Source organism: Chlorocebus sabaeus, chromosome 1 (assembly GCF_047675955.1).
Source record: "Chlorocebus sabaeus isolate Y175 chromosome 1, mChlSab1.0.hap1, whole genome shotgun sequence".
NCBI lineage: Eukaryota > Metazoa > Chordata > Mammalia > Primates > Cercopithecidae > Chlorocebus > Chlorocebus sabaeus.
In genome coordinates, this window is record NC_132904.1 from 53,548,327 (window position 1) to 53,571,974 (window position 23,648).

General features: G+C 44.2%; 1 protein-coding gene across 2 annotated transcripts in view; it reads left to right on the forward strand.

Moving 5' to 3' along the window:
- Positions 1-23,648, forward strand: part of GALNT18 (polypeptide N-acetylgalactosaminyltransferase 18) — a 355,896-nt gene that overhangs the window by 300,944 nt on the left and 31,304 nt on the right. The window lies entirely within an intron of this gene.

Sequence of the window (23,648 nt, forward strand, 5' to 3'; positions counted from 1 at the left end):
TCAGAGTCCCTTCAGAATGCCATGGCATGGTCTTCAGCTCTGCCCTTTAGTAGATCGTAGCTGGGGCCAAAATTTACAGCCATGGGCCTTCTTTCCAGCTCTTCTTCTGACTTTCTCCTGGTGGAGAATGAAGGGCAGCTACCGGGAAAATAATTTATTCTTACAAATTCTCCATTCGTAGTCTAAGCTTCAGATACTCAAAGAGGATGCCAAGACACAGGCAAGAGAAATGGTTCGTTGAACAAAGTACAGCAGACAACCCTTGACCAAGAATGTCATAGGCTGACCTGTTCTGAATTGATAACATTCCCAGAGTGTACTTATCTCCAGAAGTACACAATGATTTAAAAAGATATTTGAGCATATAAGATATGCCTATGTGTGCAATTACAATTAAAAGAGTATTTAAAAGAGCTATTGCCTACCAAAACACACAACTGAAGGGCATCATGACATGTATGTCACTATGTGTGTGAATGATGAGCCCTCCCAGGGATTGTCCATTGTCACCACTACCATCTTGTCCTTTTGGGGGACTGAGTTGCTGTGACATTACTGGCTGGTTAATTGCAAGCCAGCAGATCAGGCTACACCCACAGGACCCAGTATGACAACACATTCTTCATTGTTACAATGGTGTGACATTTTTAATGAGTGACTATCTTTTTAAACATTATATTGAAGTAAAACATATATAGAGGGAATACATGAATTATACGTGTACAGCTTAATCAATTTCCAGACTGAACACACCCAGATCAAAAATAAGAGTATTGCTGCCTGATTTTGAATTCTACATAAGTAGGATTATATAGTATATATTTTCTTATGTTGACTTCTTTCATAATTATATTTTTTTAATTTTTATTTTTATTTCAATGGTTTTTGAGATTCAGGTGGTTTTGGTTACATGGATACTTGGATAAGTTCTTCAGTGGTGATTTCTGAAATTTTAGTACACCCATCACCCAAGCAGTGCACATTGTACCCAGTATGTACTCTTTTATTCCTCACCCCTCCTCCCAACCTTCCCCGCCACATCCCCAAAATCCATTATGTCATTCTTATGCCTTTGCCTCCTCATAGCTTAGCTCCCACTTATATAAAAGCGAAATCATACGATATTTGGTTTTTCATTCCTGGATTACTTCACTTAGAATAATGACTTTCAGCTTCATCCAAGTTACTGCAAAAGACATTATTTTATTTCTTTTTATTGGCTGATTAGTATTCCATGATGAATATATACCACATTTTCTTTATCCACTCGTTGGTTGATGGGCACTTAGGTTGGTTCCATAGTTTTGCAATTGTGAATTGTGCTGCTATAAACATGCGTGTGCATGCATCTTTTTCATATAATGACTTCTTTTCCTTTGGGTAGATACCCAGTAGTGGGATTGCTGGATCAAATGCTAGTTCTACTTTCAGTTCTTGAAGGAATATCCATACTGTTTTCCATAGTGGTTGTACTAATTTATATTCCCAGCAGCAGTGTAAAAGTGTTCCACACACCAAAAGAAATAATCATTAAACAGACAACCCACATTGTGGGAGAAAATATTCACAAACTATGCATCCAACAAAGGATAAATATCCAGAATCTACAAGGAGCTCAACAAATCAACAACAACAAAAAATAATCTCATCAAAAAGTGGGCAAAGGATATGAATAGACAATTCTCAAAAGAAGATATACAAACAGTCAACAGACATATGAAAAAAAATGCTCTGCATCACTAATCATCAGGGAAATGCAAACTAAAACAACAATGAAATACCACCTTACTCCTGCAAGAATGGCCTAACTAAAAAGTCAAAAACCAATAGATGTTGGCATGGATGTGGTGAAAAGGGAACTCTTTCATCATTACATTTCTGAGATACATCCCTGCTATTACATGTAGTTGTAATTTGTTCATTTTAACTACTATGTAGTATTCCATTTTATAAGTATACCATAATTCATGATCTATTCAACTGCTGATGGACACTTGAACTACGGCCAGTTTGGAAGTATCATGAATACTGCTGCTATGAACAGCCTTGATCGTGTCGTTTGGTATACATATATGCTCACTTCTTTTGGATTTATGCCCAGAAGCAGAATTGTTGAGTCATAGGATTGACATATGTTCACTTTTAGTATACGTCGCCTGTATTAGTCTGCTCAGGTTTCCAAAACAAAATATCACAGGCCTTAAACCACATAAACTTATTTTCTCACAGTTCTGGAGGCTGGGAAGCCCAGGATCAGAGTGCTGGCCAATTCAGTGTCTGGTGAGGGCTCCCTTCTTGTCTTGAAGATGGCCACCTTCTTGCTGTGTCCTCACATGGGAGAGGCAGATAGCACACAACAATGATCTCTCTGGTGTCTATTCTCATAAGGATGCTAATCCTGTCAGGTCAGGGCTGTATCCCTGTGACCTCACTTAACCTTAACTTAAAGATTTGAAGAATTATCAGCTATCCATGTTGCAAAAAACTGAGAAAGCTCTTTCTGAAAAGAATACTAAGGTGTGACTCATGATAAAGAGAACATGAATTTGACTTAGGTGGACTTTGCCAGTCATTTCAACAGAAGTCAGGAATAGAGATGAAATTACACCTGTAGAGAGACTGCCAGTTTGAACTAAAGGGGAGACAGAGAAAGTGGGATAGAATGAAAGAATGCTGTTCGACTTTGGAGTCCATAGGACCGTAAGGACCATAGAGCTATTTGGCTGTCAATGTGCTCTATTCCTCAAGAAAAGGAAGAATGATGCAGAAGGCATTTTTAGGGATTGTCAGGACTGCCACTCCCACATAAGGCCAGGAGAAGGGCTGGTGCCCTGTCTAGCCTAAGGGCCAGGGCCACCCCACACAGCCATGGTAGTGATGCTGGCACCCCAGTGGGCCTGGAGGGCAGAGCATTGAGCCAAAGAGGGCTATTCTCAAGGCTTAAGAGCTAATGGAATTTGACTTGCAAAGATTTTGAGCTTGCTTGGGACTCATCACTCTTTCCTTCATTCTGATGTCTCCTTCTGGAATGAGAATATCTCTTCTATGCCTTTCCCACAGTTGTGTTTTGGAACCACATGACTGATCTAATTCCACAGGCTCACATTCGAAGAGAAATTTTTCCTTGGGATGAATTGTACTTGGAGTCTCATTTACCTGATGTAGATGATATTTAGTTGAGACTTTCAACTTTAGAGTTGATGCTAGAATGAGTTAAGACCTTTGGGGCTGTTGGGGTGGAATGATGTATTTTGCACGCCTTAAAAACATGCATTTGGGGAAGCCAGGGGCAGATTGTTATGGACTGCATTGTGTCCCTCCTTGAAAATCATATGTTGAAACCCTGACCCTGGTAGTATTTCAAGTGAGGAATTAATTAAGGTCAAGTCAGGTCATAAGGGTGGTGCCCTAATCTGATAGGATTAGTGTCCTTATAAGAGTAGACATCAAAGAGCTTGATCACTAGCTTTCTTTTCTCTCTGCCATGAAAGACACAGTGATACAGCAGCTGTCTGCAAGCCACGAAGTAGTTCCTCAGCAGAAACTAAATTGGCCAGCATCTTGATCTTGGACTTCCCAGCCTCCAGAACTGTGAGAAAATAAATTTGTTATTTATGCCACCTAGTCTGTGGTACTTTGTGACAGCCTGAGCCAACGAATACACTGCCAAACAATTTTCCAAAATTGTTGTACCAATTCTTACTTCTCCCAGCTTTATATTAGAGTTCTAGTTGCTCTACATCCTTGCCAACATTTGGTATTACCCATATTTGTATAGCCATTGCAGTGGGGGTATAGTACTATCACTCTGTGGTTTTAATTTGCAGTTCTCTGATTATTAATGAAGTTGGGCACCTGGGTTTTCAGCATAGAATGTCTTCATGTTATCCTTGAATGTAGACCGAGGTAGCCAGGTCACAAGTAGTTGGTCTTTCCACAAATTCTTGCTCTGCTTTCTGATACTTGTGATCTTATCTGGACCATTGGACAAATGTTGAATGTTTTGTCTGTGTGATGGTAGGTGTTGGCCTGAGCAGAGGCTGCCAGTTCTCTACCAGCTGCAGATAATACAATATGGGACATTATCTGTCATAGTTACAGTGTGGATTCTGGAGCCAGATTGCCTGAATCTAAATACCAGCTTTGAACCTTTCTAGTTGTAAAATCTTGGCAAGGTTTTAAAATCTGGGCCTAATTTTTAAATTTGTAAAATGTGGATTAATAATGGTAGATACACCAAAAAGTTGTTGTGAGGATTTAACACAGGTAAAATATTTAAAACAATACCTGGTATGTAGTAAGTCCTCAATAAATGTTATCTATTAGTATTTCTATAAGGATAGTGTTACCATTATTACTCCACTCTAATCCGGACTCCTGTTCAGTGTGAATACCCTCAAGGTTCTAGCTGCAACCAACCCTGGACTGACTTTCCTTGACCCCATGGTGCCATCTGCCATGGGGGCCTGCCCTGGTCAAAACCTACCCATAGGCCAGGCACGGTGGCCCACACCTGTAATCCCAGCACTTTGGGAGGCTGAGGCAGGCAGATCACCTGAGGTCAGGAGTTAGAGAGCAGCCTAGCCAACATGGCAAAACCCTGTCTCCACTAAAAATAAAAAAAAATTAGCCAGGCGTGGTGGCGCACACCTGTAATTCCAGCTACTCAGAAGGCTGAGGCTGGAGAATCACTTGAACCTGGGAGGCAGAGGTTGCGGTGAGCTGAGATTGCACCACTGCCCTCCAGCCTGAGTGACAGAGTATGAGACTCCATCTCAAAGAAACCAAACAAAACAGAAAACCCACCCATAAACTACTGGAGCATCACTGAGTTACTATGGCACCAAAAATGTAAGGGAGTTAAGGAAAGGGCAGTGAAGTGGGCATTGGGGTGCTTGAGTTCAAGGGTTTGTCTTGCCACACAATTGCAGCATCACCTTAATCTTCTCTGGGCTTTTATTTTGTTTTACTATTTTATTGAGGTAGAACTTTATACTAAAATACACGAATCTTAAGTGCACAATTCTTAACTTTGTATACACTGTACGATCACCATTAAGTTCAAACCTATGATTCCAGAAGGCTTCCTCATTTGTCCTCTTGGTCATACCTCCACCCAAAGGTAAGGATTGTTTTGACCACTCTCACCACTGATGAGTTTCATCTGAGCCTGTATTTCTGTCTGCAGATGATGAAGTTGGACTGGGTTTCTTTAGGCCCAATACTCCGAGCTCTGACAATCTGCTTATCTCTAATTCCTTTGTTTTGAAATTCAGTTGGCCTGGGAAACTGTGAATTTGTGCTTGCCAGGAATGCTAGGAACTGCCTTTGTAAATAAGCTTCTCGATGTGAAGCTGCAGCAAGTCTCAAAGACTTGGGTCTCCCTTCCCCATCCCCCAAAGCCACAGAACATGCAGCTGGGCTGTACAGGGAGCACTTGGTATCCGGGTGACCTTTCATGCCAGGCTGTGCTCAGATGCACAACTGTCAGTGCTGTGTAGGGAGGTTTGGGACCAGTCTCAGATTATACACATTTCCCAGGAAGGGGTAGGGATGCTGCTGTGGCAGGACTCTGTTGAGGCTGTGGCCTGCCCACTGAGCTGGGAGAGCTGGAAAGGACAAGGTTATCCTGGGGATGGGCTGTGTATTCCCAACCTGAGCTCCTACATCCACCCATGATAAATGCAGGGGTAGGGGATGAGTGAAGGGTAAGGGGATGCTGTCTGGCAAGACTTCCCAAAGGCATCTTCCAGACTGCAAGAAGTTCACTGCTCATGGAAGAGTAAGAAAAGGGGTACTCTAAGATGTGCTACCTGAGGATGAAGTCAAGGTACATCTCAGAAGGAGACTGTGGAAAGGTGAGGACCCCAAAGATCCTCTGAATCCTGCAGACTTGGCCCAAATCAAACATTCAACATGCATTTTCAGGGATGTCACCCCCTCCTACTGGCAGCTCTCAGCAAAATCTTTCTTGTTACCATGGCCACATAGGACAAGGAGAGCTTTGGGAAAATCATGCATACGAGGATGGAACTGTCACATGCCATTGTGCAGGTTGTGCACTGTACAACTGCAGGAGATGGAGGTGGCACTTCACATTGTTGCCTGGGGAATATAAAGCAACGCAGGGTAATGGTATTTCTGACCTCTCCTATGGAACCTTACGTATTCATCCCTAAACATCACACTTGATAAGAAGCCTGAAAATGCTGAAAGACAATTTCTGAGGCAATATACAGTGATTAACAACCAGACTATATGAGTTTAAATCCCAGCCATGCCACTTACTAACTGAGTCTCTTAGGTGAGTGTCTCCTCATGCTTCAATTTTGTTGCCTGGAATGAAATTGGCTGGTGGTTGGTGGCCCCTTGGCTTGTAGCAGCATAAGAGAGAATATAGTAGTGCCAACTTTGCAGAGTTGTTATAAGGGTTACATAAATCAATGCACATAAAGTTTTTAGAGAACAAAGCCTGATACACAGTCATTGCTTACTAAATGTTGGCTATTGTTATTATTACCAGATTGGTAAAGACACTCGAGACCGTGTCCTTGAATTAATAGAATAGGAATTGTTTAGCTTAAAAAGAGAACAGATTTAAGGGGGACGTTAAAACTCCTTCCAAATTATAAGGACGCAGAGTTTTGGCTGAGCATGAGGAAACTGTTCCCAATCATTGGCTCAGGTTATTTTGACATCTCTGTCATCAGCACTGAGCCATGTTTGGCAGGCTCTGGGGACATTCTGAAGGATTTTTATATCATGTAGGCTCTTAAGGTAAGGAATTCCTAAGGGCTCTTGCACCCTGGAATTCTATGACTTTTTAGTTCATTACCTTGTCCAAATCAAGGTAATGGCTCGTAGCAGCATAACTCTACCCTTCACATAACATTCTCCGTGTATGTCTGTGTCCATATTGCTCCTTTTCAATGAACAACATCCATGTGCCAGATACCGTTCTTGGCCCTGGGAAACAGGGATGAACCAGAAAAAAGTGACTGTCCTTATGAAGCTACATTCTGGTGCTAGAAACAGACTATTCTCTATTTTCTAATCTTCAAATCTTCACCATAGCCAAGATTTGAACTTGTTTCTCTCTTGAGCATTACATATGGGCAACATTTGAGCTTCATGACTTGGATTTCAGCCAGCAATGGCCAAGAATGGTGAAAGTGTAGGAAGCGCAAGAAGGCAGGACTGCAGGCTGGCCCCGTTCATCTTGCTGACTTTGTAAGATGGTGAAGCAGGTACTGAGTGCATTTGAGGAACTGAGTATCTGTAGGCATTTTCTAAAGAAAAATGTTAAAATAAGATGGAGAGATTAAACGCAAAAGTGGTTCATGTCCTATGGGGAAATAAAATTATAGCTTTTCATGTGATCTTTTCTACACAGACAGAAATCTAGGAGTTAGCGTACAACTTCATAGTGTCTGAGTGAGAATCAAAAGGTAAATAGCAAAGTCAAACATGAGTACATTCTCTTGGAAAAATATATACTCTTGGGTGTGCCCGTTAATGTCCTAGGATAACATTAAAATGACAGGCCACCTCCCTTCTTTGTTTTTGCCTTATTTCTAGGTTTCAGGTATTTTTCTTACTCTTTTCACAAAGTTTGTTGAAGGTTGAGGGACACTCTAGGCCCCTAGTGACTCAGTGACTCTTATGGGTCACAGTTTGACCATGTGACCTTTTCCCCTGCAGAAGTTTCCTGGGGCTGCCATAACAAAGTACCACAAGCTGCATGGCTTAAACAACAGAACATGTCTCACAATTCTGCAGCTTAGAAGTTTGAGATTGGTCTCAGTAGGGCCAAGCTCCCTCTGAAGGCCTAGGAAAGATTTTACTCCAGTCTCTTTCCTAACTTCTGCTGGTCCCTTGGCTTGTAGCAGCTTAACATCATACTTCTCATGGCATTGTCAGTCTGTGTGTCTGTGTACAAATTGCCCCTTTTTATAAGGACACTACTCATGTTGGATTAAGGGGTCCATTCTACTTCTGTGCGACCTCATGCAAACGTAACTATATCTGCAATGACTCTATTTCCAAATAAGATTACATTATGAGGTACTGGGGGTTAGGACTTTCACATATGAATTTTGGGGTGACACAGTCCAACCCGGGTCACCTCCAAGTGGAAATGGAAACCTGACTCTCACTTTCTAGGCCAAAAAGTGTCTCCTATCACTTCCTCTCTCATTTCATTGGCCAGACCTGGTAACATGGTCCTGCCTGACTCAGAGGGGTAGCAAGTTGTGGTTTTTCTGTGTGTCCAGGTCTTGTCTTTGTCACAAGAACTTAGATATTTTCTAAATCAATGTTACCTCTGACAAATAAAAATAAATAAATAATAAGAAAATGGCATCTGGGATGTGAACTGACTTGCCTGAAGTCACACTGCAAGTTACTGGCAAAGATGGGACTAGGAAGGATGCCAGTATTTTGACTTCCAGTTTCTCCTTCATTGTTTCATTCATTCATTCATCAAACATATGATAGATTGTCTTTTATGAAGTCCTCATATTTTGGAAAGTTTCATTTTCCTTGAAGAAGCAGCTTGGTCTGGCAATAAAAAACAAAACTGACAAGTGGAACCTAAAGAATTTCTGCATAGCAAAAGAAACTATTAACAGAGTAAACAGACAACATACAGAATGGGAGCAAATATTCACAAACTATGCATCTGATAAAGCTCTGCGATCCAGAATCTATAAGGAACTTAAATCAACAAGCAAAAACAAATACCCCATTAAGAACGGGCAAAGGATATGAGCAGACAGTCCTCAAAGGAAGACATACAAGCAGCCAACAAACAATGAAAAAATGCTCATCATTACTAATCATCACAGAAATGCAAATCAAAACCACCAAGAGATACCGTCTCCCACCAGTCAAAATGGCTGTGATTAAAAAGCGATAGGAAGAGTTTTGTGGAGCAACTTATAGTGGGATCCAGTGGGGCCCAAAAATATTGGAGACCCAAAGACATCTTGGGCCGGACAAAGGGACAGGTTTCACATCTGTGTTTAAACCTTTTGAGAGACTGTGCTTCAATGCCATTGAAAAAGTTCACTCTGTTGTCGTTGTGATATTCCCAGGTCTCAGAGAAGGCCTTGGATAGGAGAAAATAGAGTGTAACTAATCCAATTAGTGAGGTGAAGCTGCTGAGAACCATGCTAATTAGTTAATGCGTAAACGTAACCATTTTATTTAAATTAGCAGCAAATTTCAAGCAATCCTCAGAATAACTGAGAATATTAGCCCTGATTAGTGTAACAGCTTGGAAAATTTCTTCTGGTGGGAAACATACAATAGTGGGGTCTCCCCACCAGGTCTTTATTCAGTCAATCACTCATTCATTTGTTCATCCAATAAACATGTGTTGAGTATTATTTTATGCCAAGCATTATAAGACAAAAAGGCAGCTTTGCCCAAGTCCCTGCCCTGGAGGAGTTCCTGTCTGGAGAGGGACGCAGGAACTTAGATGATCACAGTTTATACAATGAAACCTTGCAACCTACTGCTCCACACTCCCTTCCCACTAGCCCACAAAAAGAGAGAGCAGGAATAAAACCAGGTCTGGGGATTTCTCCCGTTCTTTCTGCCTAAATTTATTAGACAGTAAAAGATATGGGGGTTTCGGGGGAGTGCTCTTTCTATGGAAAGGTAAATTCTTGGTTATAGGAGAAGAAAGATGAAAGCGACTTTAATTCCTTCTGATGTTTTTGAAATACTAAAGCTGCCACGTTTATGCTTCAGGAAGTGCTTTGACTCAAGGTTTAAAGATTAGAGTTGAGATGAAAGAAGTACTCTGTTTTAACCTGGAGATGAATTCCATGAAGCCATCACCTCTCCCCTGCGTGGTATTGGCCCCAGTGTCTGCAGGGGCATTAAAGACCTCTCATGGATTGTGCTTGCACCCCCAGACCTTTCACGTCACATCTCAGAGACAATTGCAAAAGTTTTCCTTTGTGAGCCAAGAATTTAAATGTCTAGCCACTACTCTGGCCTTTGGCAAATTTCTCCAGTTTTCTATGATTTTTGTCTGTAAATAAATAAGAATACCAGGCACTGGGTGGCTGTGCAGTTTGGAAAACGCCCTGAGTTTATTTCTTGGCTTTACCATTATGAAGTTGTGCCCTCCGTGACTCTGTGGCGTGTGGTTCCATTGCTCAGGCGGCTGCTGGTGAATGGTATTGGGAGCCCTGACAGGGTAGTGTTCGGGGGAGCCTCACACACTCCTGCAGCTTTGCCTGGTCACCTCCAGCTCTGCATTATTTAGGGGCTAATCCAGATAGGGTTAATTGGGTCTCTGTACTTACTGTCCTCTGAGCTGTCACCTCGCCTGGTTCCAGGGACCACCGTTCACATCAGTACAGGGTGATGTGGGGACTGGCCCTGTGAGGCTCTCAGCTTCTGCTTGCCGCACGTTCCGTTTCTCGGTGCAGGGTGGTTGTTTGAGGGGGTGTTCTTTGCTCCAGAGGACCCAGGGCATTGGTGGATGTGCAATGCGGTAGAAAGAGTGCAGACAAGAGGTCAGATAAGGGTTGGGGTCCAGGCCCCGTTCTGCCCGTACCACATGTGTGACAGGGGCAAGTGATCTGATCTTTCTAACCTCAGTTGGGTTCATAATCTGTAAAACTGGGATGTAACTTGCACATCACTGAAGTATTGTGAGGGATGTGATGGCCTGTATGCCGTGGTGCCTGGCCCAGTGCCCCACATGTGATGGTGATGGTAGGTGTTACTATGCCTCACCCAAGAGCAAACTGTCCACGGGTGAAGAAAGGGGACATTGGAGGCTAAGAGTTGGGCTGAAAACCTGCGGTTATCCCCACTCCAGTGTCCCTGGGCTGGGGTGGCTCCCTTCATTCCAGCAGCCCTTTGAGAATCCATGAAGACCCCATGCCTAACGTATCCTTGCCTGTGTTCCGGAGCTCAGGAACGTGCTCTTCTGACTGTCTGCTCATGGGTAAGTGATGACGGAGTGAGTTTCAATAATCCAGCCTGTAGTCTCACTCCTTCCTGATGATCCCACTGAAAGGACGTGAACGGACCTTGCTAGGTTCACCTGGCTGTGAATCTCAGCTCTGCCACTGGTTGGCTTGTGACCTGGGACAGAATACATAATTTCTCTTTACCTCAAGTATCTATAACTTAAAGTTTAGTTCATAAGAAATACCATATAACTGTGGGTTATATTATTTTTATGTCTTAATATATAATATTTATATATGTGTTTATGCATTTACTTCTGTATGTACACACACACATACAAACACATAATTAGTATGTGTCCGTCTCTGCTAGACACTTTCAGTATGTCAGTTGATGTAATCTTAAAACTACCTGACAGCTTATCCTCATTTGGCTCAAACATGTAAAGATGTCCCTAGGTCCCACCACCAATAGTTGAGTGTGTAGGCCGTAAGTCCTAGAACATGATTATAGGTTTTACTGTGTCACAGCCAGGAGCAACTGCTCCCACGGTGAAGGCTGGGAAGAGGAGGGCTAGCATCCAGCAGCCCTGCTTTCTCCAGCAGCACTGCCTCCTTAGATTCCACGACCTCCACAGGGCATGGCCCAAAGGACTTTCACAGCTGCCTGCTGGAACCTGCCTGCAGTTATCCCTGATTCTCAGGCCACCCAGAGCTGGTGCCCATTCTCTGGGTAAGGTGAGCACCCAGCCAGCTTCCCACCCTGTGTTTAGAAAGAACCTTATTTCCATTTCTCTTTTCGGAGTTGCAAAAGAGAGGCAGACCAGCCGTCTCCTGCCTGGACACATCAGCTCAGTGTGGGGGGTGCAGGCAGACAGGGAGGGAGCCCACGGATGTTATAGGCACACAGATGTTAGTGCCGCAGTGCTAACCTCTGCACCAAGTGATGGTGAACTCTGGGCTGCTCCTGCAGCTTCCATGCTAAAAAAAGGAGCTGCTTGATTTGTTATTCATTCCACATGATATGTTTTTCACTTCATGTCCAAACTCCGCAATTAGAGTTGTAAACAGTGAGTTTTGCATGACTTTTATTAAGCTCCTGCAGACTGGGAAGAAGCAGTCATTAGCAGCTCCACAGTGGGCCCATGTTCAGACTCACTAACGAGAGATGGACTGAGTCTCTTGCCCTCCACCCACCATTCTTTGGAGAGTCTTGCTTCCCAGGCCTCTCTGGCCTTGGGGACAGGTCACCAAGCCCAGTGACAGAGGAGCTGATTTTAGATCCCTCCTTGGCTCTGTGCTCTCTGACAAGTCATGTTAGCTCTTTGAGCCTTCCTGATCAGTAAAATGGGGGCGGGTGCTGTTAAATAAAGTAAGAAACCTGCATGTGCCTAGCACCAAATCAGGCACAGAACTGGGCTCAGTAATATTGGTCTCTTGTTCAAACTGGAGTAATCTCTCAACAAACATTCATGATTATTAAAGGTAGCTTGCATTTGTTGCTTACTGTTTCTAGGTGCTTTGTGAATGTAAGCTCGGTTAATACTCTCAAAGGCCCTTTGAAGTAGGCACTGCTATTATCCAGTCTTTACAGGTGAGAAAACTGGGGCTTAAGGCAGGTATGTAACTTGCTCAAGGTTACACAATTACTGAGTGGTAGAACCTGGTTTGGAACCCAGGTTGCCTAACTTCAGACCCCATACTCAGAGCCATGACTCAATACTGTCTCCCTGGTTTAGTTAACACGTGGCTCCCGCTCTCAGGAAGTTCTCTAGAAAGAGACAGAACAATAAGCCATCACAGGGTGGTGTGATGCCAGCTAGGCACACAGGCAACGTGCAGTGCACACTTGCTAATGAGTGAAGGTTGCAGTGAGAATATGGGATGGACTTCCTGGTTAGTCAACTACCCAGGCATACTCTTCTCCTTAGGATCTCAAGGAAAACTGAATCTAATTTGCAGTTTTCTCCCTGACAGTACTGACAGCAGGTTTCTAAGATTTGGTTGGAGGAGATTTGAAAACATCACTCAATCAGTGCTACCCTTCCCCATCCACCCTGGCCTTGGTCACAGGCTGCAGGCTACAGGCTCATAAGCTCCCTTCTGGCTTGTGAAGGCTGTCTACACACGCCTCCTGCCTTTAAGGTTCTCCACTTTCTCTGAGGAATTGAGGTACCCATCTCCCCATTGGGAGATATCTAATCTCAGCATTCCAGGGCTTGAGCATTAGAGCCAAAGCCCCCCACTTCCCTTCTTCCCTTTCTCATCCCTCAAGCCTCAGCCCAAAGCCTACTTCTTTAGGGCAGTGTTTCCTGATTATCCCATCTAAGGTGCCCTTACTTGTTATTCTTAGATCTCTGTACCTTGTCTGATTTTTTCACAGCTCTTGGATTTGGTGATTATTTGTGAATTGTTACACCTGATGGTCTTTCTCCACCATTAGATGGTGAGTTCCTCCAGGGCGAGGCCTTTGTTTTATTCTCCAGGTGGCCCCTTGTTCCTAGTGCACCACCTGGCACAGGGAAGCCACTCAATGCACCTCTGTTTCCTGAATGAATGTTAAGAAAGTTGTTGATTTTTTTTATGTAAATGAAGGCTTAGCCAGTCTTCCACACAGAGCTCTCCTAGCAGCCTGCACAGACACACAGCCCTTGAAAATTCCCAGCCTTAATCTCCAGCCTGTTTTTTCATCTGTAAAATGGGGTTAAAGCCATCTACCTTGTAGAGGCTTTGTGAAGATTAAGGGGAGGGATACAATTGACCCTTGAACAACATGGGTTGGAACTACATGGATCCACTTAGATACAAATTTTCTTCTGCCTCTGCCACAGCAAGACAACCCCTCCTCTTCCTCCTCCTCTGCCTGCTGAACACAAAGATGCCCTCCACCCACCATTCTTTGGAGAGTGAAGAACTTTATGATGGTTCATTTCCGCTTAGGAAATAGTAACTGTATTTTCTCATTTTGAAATTTCTTATTTCTATTTTCTTTTCTTTAGCTTACTTTATTGTAAGAATTTGGTATATAATACACATAAAACACAAAATATGTGTTAACTGTTTATGTTATCAGTAAGGCTTCTGGTCAACAGTAGGCTGTTAGCAGTTGTTTCGGGGGAGTCAAAAGTTATACGTGGATTTCCAATGGCATGGGGAGTCAGCACCCCTAACCCCTACATTGTTCAGGATCAGCAGAAAATAGGATGCTTGGCACCAAGGCTGGCACACATGAAACCCTCAATCAACCAGGTAATCGCTGTTATTCTAGTATTAGTATTAGTTATTATTAGTCAAGATAAGAGCTGGCAGAATCTGTATCTGTTTATCACATTCAGTATCTTTGTATGGAGACCTGGGATGGGAGCTTGAGAGATGTGCCTTCCCCTACCGGGATAGAAGCCAGCTCCTGGTTATCTTTCTTGATGATGGACCAGTTGCTATGGGCACAGGTTGGGAAAGAGCAGGGGACACCTCCTTCTGTTAGTGTCTCTCCTGCCACCAAGTCATGCTAGCACATGATGCTGACCTGCCTTTCCATTTGACTCAACCCCCAGGCAGGAAACATGTAAACTCCTCAGACCCCAAGGATTGGCAGGGCTGCTTTCACTAACACTTCCCCTTTCAGCTTTCTATAATTCATTCCCCCATTCAAGACAGTCTTGCAGAACCACACCCAGGAGGGTCCAGGATATGAACAGCAAGCCAGTGACAGAGTATAAGTTGCAAGAGTTCCATCACCCTAATGGCTTGGGTACCATGCCCTCCCTGAAGGCACTTCCTCTTTCATTTGAAGCAGGAAGTGGGGAGGCTTTCCTGTGATGTCCCTTGCACCAAGTGTAGGCCTTCAAGAAGTTGGGTACTTGAGCTGCTGCTCTTTTGTCCCATTTCTTAGTAGAGTGTCACCAACTTTTTGGGTGAGGCAGTTCTTTACTGCGTGGGACTGTCCTGTTCAATGTAGGATGCTTACCATTCTTGGACCCTGACACCAGCAGTGTCCATATGAGACTAAAACATCCCCATACACCTCCAAAAGGCCCCTGGAGGAAGTGGTACCCACCCCCGGCTGAGAATCTGAGAAAGGAGAGTAAATAAAGAAGCTCTGGGATTTGGGAATGGCTGGCGGCATTGAGTGTGGGTATCTGAATAATGTTTATATCAGGGCAGCTTAAGGATATGCTTGTCTATTTCAAGACAGTTCCTAAGGAGATGTGTTCAGAATATATCACAGGCATAAATGGATTCTTATATTTGATTTTCCCAAGTAACCCAATTGTCACCACATTGCCTTTGTCCCAGATGCTTTTTCTGAAGTCGGTTTGTTGCTCTGCATTAGCCCTGCCAGGGTAGAGCTTTGGTGGAGTCCTTGAGGTTAGCACTGTCTTAATATACTGGGAATTTAAGCAGAGCTGGGTCCTCTAAATCAATCACCAGAACAGCTTTAGTTGTTTTTGTTTTCTTGCTCAAAAATGCACTGTTAAATGCAGACACACGTGTGGGAGTGGAGGTTGGCTTGGGTGAAGGACACATTTTAAAAGAGAAATTTTATAACATTATTTTTCTGCAGCAAAAAGGACTTGCTGGTCTTGCTTCTTGTACAACTGGGCTACAGAATAGATTTGCATCTCCTTCTATCAGTGTCTCTTCTGCCACCAAGCAGCATTTTTAGCATCCTTGGAATACGCTGGGTTATTCAGAAGTCACCTAATCATATTTTCCTGGGGCATTCCAGGTGTTTAACAAATATGTGTTGAACAAAGGAATAACTAGATTAATGGAAAATTAAAGCTTTTTAAGTGGTGATTACAAAATAGAATGAGCCAGTGTTCATCTTCTTGCCCCCTCTGGGGTCTTCTAGGGTGGCAAGGTTCACCCTATCCTTGGGACCTGAGGACAGTTGAATCCAAGGGAGCATTTCATCCCTCATAATGTGTGCCTTGGTTGTGGAATGTCTGGGAGGACATGGCAGTGAGAAAACTTCTATCTGAGGAAGCAAATGAGGAAGTGGAGCCAGCGAGTATAGACTTCTTTTGCTTAGAATTTGCTGTGAAGGGATGGGGGTCCTGGCCATCAGAAGGGATGTGGGGTTGAAAGGAGGTGTGCATTTGGATTTGCTTTTTAAAGAAAACAATAAGGGAACATATTTTGCAACTGAAGGGAAGAAACAAGTAGAGAAAGACATCTGATATATTTAGGGGGACAATTAACAAAGCAATATCCCTGGGGGTAGGGACAGGGTGAGAAGAGGTGGGGTGGTCCTGGACGACAGGAAATGAACTTCTGCTGAGGTCCAGGAGGAACAAGTTTGCAGGCTGTCTTGCAACTGAAGGTGATAGTTTGCAGCATAAGGGGATCTGGGTATGTGAGAGAATGGAGAAGGTTTAGAAACCCTGCAGAGTGAAAGTGGCTCAGCTGCTAAGCAGTTACCCAAAGAAGTAATGCTAGGTTGTGTTGAAGTACCTGGTTGAGGTTAAAGATCATGAGTTTGTGGTGGATTTAATTTACTCAGTTCCGTGAATTTTCTCTGGTAGTGCTAGCATCCAGGGAACAGGTGTGGAGAAGGTGAACGAGGCTACAGAGGTGGAGTTTACAGGGTGTAAAAGGCAGAAAAAGTAAGGAATTTAAAAACTGAAACTGCTAGCAAGAGTGTCATTATTGAAAATTGGGTGCAGCCTTTCTAGGGAGAGGTCAGGAAAGAGTGGTAAGTATAGAAGGAAAGAAAGAAAATTATTATTTCAAAGGCCTCAATTAGGTTGATGAGCAGGCATTGGGAAGTAAGAGAGTGGGTAATCAAGATTAATAGGTGTGTCATTTTGTGTTGCTATCACCTGAGGCTAAGAAATTAATAATGAACAGAAATGTATCAGCTCACAGCTATGGAAGCTGGGAAAGCGAATATCAAGGGGCTAGCATCTGGTGAGGGCCTTCTTGCTGTGTCATCCCATGGTGGAAGAGTGGAAAGAAGGGCTCAAGATGGGACTAAACTTGTCCTTTTATAAGGAACCCACTCCCTCGATAATGACATTAATCTATTCATAAAGGCAGTGCCCCAGTGACCCAAACACCTTCCATTAGGCCCCACCTCCCAACACCACCACATTGAGGATCAAGTGTTCAACATGTGAACTTTGTGGGGCACAGTCAAATCACAGCAAGGTGATTGGGCAGAAATAGGGCAATGGTGGATTAGACTTCACAGGTAAAGTAGTTTGGGGCACTAAGAGCTGGGGTCTAGGTGTGGGTGGGCTAAAGTGAAACACAGCACACCACCCCATAATTGAGGCCACAGTGCAATGTGAATGCTGCCCAGTGTGATGTAGAGGAAGCTGTGAGCCTAGTGCCAAAGACCCTGATGGACATAGCTGACTGCCTGGCACGTAAGTGAGAAGAACAACATGGACAGAGGGCAATGGTGTGTGATGTCTGATTCTTACGGAGGAGGTGTTTTTTATACTAGGATGGAAGAGTGTACGGGTAGAAGAGGCACCAGGGGAGAGGAGAATGTCAGCTCCTGAGTCCTGATTAGAGACTCAGCACATTCAAAAACACACGAATAATAGCATCCTCCAGGAAGAGCCTTGTTTGGTGGGAAAGGAAAGGTTTGTTTTGTTGGAAAGGGCCATCCTGGAATGATACTGTGGGTTTGATAAGAGGCTTCAGAAGGCTCAAGAAAAGGATTAGGAGGGAGGGCAAGGAAGGGAAGGTCAACTGGGGAAGAAGCACAGAGCATATCAGGGGTGGAGTGAGGATAAGAAACCCCCACAAGGACAACAAAAATTAAAACTCATGTAGGGACACATTTAGTGAATTGCCTTTATTGAAAGTAACATATCTTCATGAAAATAGACAATGAAATGAATATCTGAGACTGGTGTCATCCAGGAAATCTGTGCTATGTGATTTCCACCATCGAACTACATGATGAGGTTCTTCCTGCCAGGCCAGGAAATGGTGAGTAGAGTGGTATATGGAGATAGAATCATTGAAGATTTTTCTGCCAGGGAGTCTTCATGATCCATCTTCCACTGGAGTTTCCTCTAAGGTAACTCTTGTGGCTAAGGTAAAGCCACAAGGAAGTTCCATATGAACTGGGAGTATTAGAGAAAGTGGGTATCAGAATCAGATTGAGAGAAACCACATCTCCTTGTAATGCAGCCACTGTTGTCACCCTTGGCCCCCAGCTTTTGTGCTCAGGACAAAGCGCCCGCTTCCAAAACTCTGTCTGTCCTCATGGCAACTGAATTTTGTTCCCATTACATTGCTCCTGTATTTCATGCTACATTCTGTCCAGGACCATCAGGGCTATATGGAGTTTCCACTGTGCCAAAGGAAGTGATCAGCATCCCAGCTGCCATGAAGAAAAGAGGGCTGGGTAGTAGTGACCTTGGGAGGTCAAGGATGCCTTCCTAAAGAACTGCTTCGGGACCTTAAAGGAAGAAAGAGTGGGATGTGCACCAGCAAAAGCAGAGAACAGTTCAAAAGTGGGGGCCACATGTGGAAAGGGGTAGCATCAGAACCTTTCCTTCTTCCCTCTTGAAGAAGCAGGGCATTGTGGTGGTTGAGGTGGGCTTTAGGGCCAGATGACTTGAATTCGGATCCCAGCTCTGCCAGTTTTCCTGTTTGATAGCAAATTGTTGCTATCCAATAATTTACCTCTGTTTCATTCTTTTATTTCATCTCAAAATGGACATGCCCTCATCTCTTCCCCAGGGTTATTTTGAAGATTTAAATAAGTATGTATAAAGCATTTAGCATTCCTGACATATAGTGTGAACTCATTAAATTGGAAATATTATCATTATAATAATTTTTGTCCATCAGGAGGGGATAAAAAGGAATGCAATTTGCTGAACACCTACCTTGTATGCCATATACTTTACAAACACCTGTAAAAATGAGGTACCTGTATCAGAACACTTTACCATATAACAAACTACCCCCAAAATTTAGTAGATTGAGACACATCTATTTTTTTTCTGAGAGCAGGCAATTTGGGCTAGGCTACACTGGCCCTATCTCCTGCTGGTCTCAGCTGAGTTGACTCAGGCATCTGTGGTCAACTGCTGGTCAGCTAGTTGACTCTGTTTCTGGAGACTGGCTGACAGTCAGCTGGAGTGAGGGGCTTCTGGGCCTTGTGTGTGTTATCTCACAGACTAGGCCAGGCTTCTATACATGGTGGCAGGCACAGGGCAGCAAGAGAAGGCTTGAGTTCTCAAGCCTCACAATGCATGATTGCTCATCAGGTTTATGCTTGTATTACATCGGTGATGCACATTTCATTGGCCCAAAGTAAGACACAGCACAACCCAGACTCAATAAAGGGAGAAATGAAGTGAAGGGAAGAGCTGCGCAGTCATATTGCAAAGTAGTTTGTATGCAAGGATGGGAAAAATCTGTGGCCATTTGTATAACACATCACAATGCCTCATCATGTTCACTTTGTATTATTTTATTCATTTGTTCACTCATTCAGAAATATTGAGTGCCCATCTTGTGATATGGCAAGAAAAGGGATCCCCAATATGAATGGCCTTAGTTTTGTAATACTTTCTCTGTCGTAGCACAATCCATCTGGCATTGCTATCTGAGGTCTGTAACATCCAATAAAGACATGAGCTGGAGGAAAGCAGGTCATATTTTCCCCAGGGACAAGGAAAATGGAGATGGAGATGGTGTTGGATCAAGTGAAATAGAGAGATTTATATCTGCAGATTAAAATCAGCCACGATTATTTTATCCACATGAACGCCATTTTTTTTTCTGGGTTAACATCTCCCTACTGGATCTTAACCTGCATATTTTATTGCTATGTTCTTTCCTACATCCTTCTGATCACCAAGATTGCTATTGAGTCCAGATCCCACATTGACCGTATGTCATCTGTGCATACTCGCGCATGTGCACGCACACACACACACAGAGATACACACATACATACATACATACACACACACATTCCACCACTCTCACTGGGAATATTCTAAGCTCTCCTTAATGCTGTGCAAAATAACTATTGTATGCCAAAAAGGTATTGAGCCTCCTCATTTCTCAGGAGAACCAGGTAAGGTCTAGACATGGCATAGACTATGTCCTAGGGAGAGACCCCATTCTATCCAAGTCATTAATCCTCTGGGCTATATGGAGAGTGATGTCCAAGGCCCAAAACTGGCCAGAGAGCAGCTTAGAGGAGTTTTGGGCATGAGGGATATGAGGCAGGCACCAGGGAGTGCACCTGCATGAATTTCTGGATTCCATATGCCCCGGAATAATTTATTAACACATTGATTCAACTAATACGTTTTGAGTGTATATCATGTAACAAACAGAGGTTCATTAATAGAGACAGAAAGGTGAGCAAGACAGACATGGTGTCTGCCCTCAGGGAACTTGGAATCTAAAGGGGGTGACTGCTGTTATGGTAGCATCCCTGACAGCTAACACTGAGCACAAATCCTTCCATGTAATTCTGCCAACATCCTCGGAAGTTGGCGGCATTTTTAGCCTGTTTCCACTGATAAGTAAATTGAGGGGATGAATGGCTGTGTAAACTGTCTCTAGTCACACAGCTCAAGGGTAGTGGGGGCAGGGACTTGAGGCGAGGCAGTTTGGATCCAGAGTCAGTCTTTCTTGAATCAACCCTCTCCTCCGGAGACCCACATTGGATCAAGTCTCATTGGTGTCTATGTTCAAAGTTTCTTGTACTTTTCCTTAAGAGCATGCATCACATTTAGAAGTTCTATTTTGGTGTGATTATTGGGGAAGGGAGCTGTCCGTCAGTTCAATCTGTCTTATGCTCCAGTAATATATGACCTCAAAATCTCAGTGGCTTACTGGGCCCTACTGCACGTCTGTTTCTTCCCTGACCTTATCTCTCTTTTGCAGAATCTTGTCAAAAGCAACTGATACTAAAAAGGCACACTCTGCATCTAAGCACGGGCTCACTTGCCATATTATCAGTCTACCAAGATATTGCAGGCCAACTAAGATATTTATATCTTACCAAGCGATTTCACCAACCGTCTCATGGTTGTATAGATGAGGTCACCATCTTTCCAGCCTCCAGTGGTGGTTAACTCATCACCTACCTCTGGCCTTAAAGTCAGTGCCCATACTTTAAGGTTTGGCAGTACCCCTCCTCTAGTGTCGTTTTTTTTATCAGTCATCTTAAGCTGATGTCCCCACATCTCAGTGGATTACAAGATGTGTTTATTTCTTACTCATGCTACATGGTCGTCGTCATTCAACTTCAGCTCTGTCATCTCAACTTTTTCTAGGGCCAAAGGGGCAGCTCCTTTCTAGGATGCTGCAGGTCCAGTGGCAGAGAACAAAAAGACAGTCGATATATCACATATTGCTCTTGAAGCTTCTGATTGGGAATGACATCTGTCACTCACACTCATGTTCCAGCTAGTCATGTGGCCATGTCTGACATTAATGACGTGGGGATGTACAATAGCTCAGTAGGGAGGGGAATACAGGAAGAAGCATCATAGGAGAGGGCAGAGACTATTTTGAACAACAAATCAATCTGTTAGAGTAGTTAAGAAGTATGAATTGACTGTCACAAGCTGATGCAGAGTGGGCAGACTATTGTTTGTGAAAAGAGTGTCAGGGGAAGTATTCCTCAGTGCATACGATATGCACCCTCTTTGCTGTTTGTGAGTGAGTGAGTAGGCACAGCTTATGCCAGACAAGCAGACACAGCTATGAAGTGTTTTGAGCAATACCTTCCAAAATAGAGCCCAGTAGTCAGATATCAGGTGTTTGAGATTTCTTGAACATAGAGAACTTACTAATGAACAAGTTAACTGTATTTGTTAATTTGCGGGGCGGTCATTATCAACAACAAATAAAACAAATTTGGGTAGCTTAAGGTAAAGACAAAGGGTGAATGTTCTAGAGAAAACCTGGGGCGATTCCTTTTTAGACTCAGAGGAAAGGTCGAGGGGAAAGGCAGGAACTAGGACAGCTCCAGGGGCCTCAGCAGTAAAATTCATGGCTCTTCCCTAGAGAGTTGCCCTAAATGTGTCTTAGCTTCAGGGCTACTTTTCTATGTCTTTCTCTTTCAGGTTTTAAATTCCTGGGAGAAGTCTTCTTGGCTCTTTGTAACAGCTCCATTCTCACTGATGGGCAGGGTGGCAGAGTCCCAGAGCATAGACCATTTGGGCCAAGCCCTAGGCAGAGCCATCTTCAGAGGAAATGGGTCACTGTCAGCCAGGCTGACAAGGGGTGTGTGCTAAATTACTAGAGGCAGGTACTTCCTGAGGGTCAAAGCGAGGATGAAATGTGCTTTTTACCAAAGGTGTCCCTTATCTCCGGATGACCTCATCACCTACAGAGAAGGATTGGCAAGATAAGTTTGTGTGATGGTGTCCCATGAACAGTCCCAGGTCAGAAGGGTGCAGCTGTTCCTCAGAGCCCCAGGTCTGCCTTGCAGGGACCTCAGGTGTCATCATGGCTGCTGCACTGAAAGGTGGCCTGTCAGATGTGGAGTCCCCAAAAGGCTCAGGAGCACCAAGTCTGGTGTGTGTGAGCCCCACTGCTGACTGAGGTTGCGCTAGGGCCCAAGTCCAGTGACAGGCTTGGGCTCAGCCTCTATCTAGTGTCAGTGCTGAGGACCTGGGCATAATGGCCACAGGTGGAGCTAGCCACGGGCCAGCATTGTCTTGAGTCAGGTTTCTCTAGAAGCAGATCCTGAGACAAGGGTTTGTGACAAGTAATGTATCTGGAAGGCAGTTCTAGAAGCACTAGTAAGGCAGTGGAAACATGAGCCAAGGGAGAAAGAAAGGCCAATCAATGGCATGTGAATGCACAGGTTAGCAATGTGGGCCACTGGTGCCAGTGCTGCTGGGGATTTCTGGAGGCCTGTAGGGAACATGTCTCCAAATTATCCCAAGAAGGAAGAAGGATGGGTTATTTGTCCACCAGCTTCCATCCATCATTGGTTGGGGGCTGCTCCTGGAGCTAGGTACAGGAAAGGCAAGCTCCTGCAGCAAGAAAAGGCCCCCAGGCAGAGGGCAGCAGGGGCAGACAGAGGAGGTTGTTCACACAGCCAGGGCTAGGGAGTGCCCAGATGCATGGGTGAGGCACTAACAGTATCCGCTACAGCCACAAACAGGGCTGACACCAGGTTATGCTGTCAAAGTGAATGGGATGGGTTTTCCAGGAGTCACTCTAGCTTTGTCCTATATCCAGGAGAGGCTGAGCCCTGAGGGGGATTGCCACCACACCCTTGCTATGTTCCACATCTGATGATGGTCTTCTCAAGGGTTGCTGATGGGCCAAGTATGTTTTGAAGGACAGCCACTGAGGGCTGTCAGTCTCTCTGCCTTTTAAGACTGAGTGCAGTGACTGCATCTCCAGAGCACCGGAGATATCCAAGTGCAGTGTCGCTCTCCATGCCCTTTGCGGCTCTTTGCTGTCTGGTTTTGTTCTGACAGCAGCACGCATCCTGCGCATATCCTTTCCCTGAGCCAAGTCCAATTCTTCAACGACGGGGGCCCGGCCTACCACCCTGGCCATTGTTATTGATTCGGCCTCCTCTGTGATCGGTCCCATGGCAGTGTGTTTCTGCTTGACGTGGCTTTTGTTTGCAGCTCCCATCTGTGTCAAGGCACTTTGCTGGAGAGAGCCACTGAGGCAGGAGCCTGTCCCAGGCAGCCAGGCTGGTCTTGGGGATGCAGGCAGAGGGCAGGAGGAGGAAAGGAAGGAGCAGTG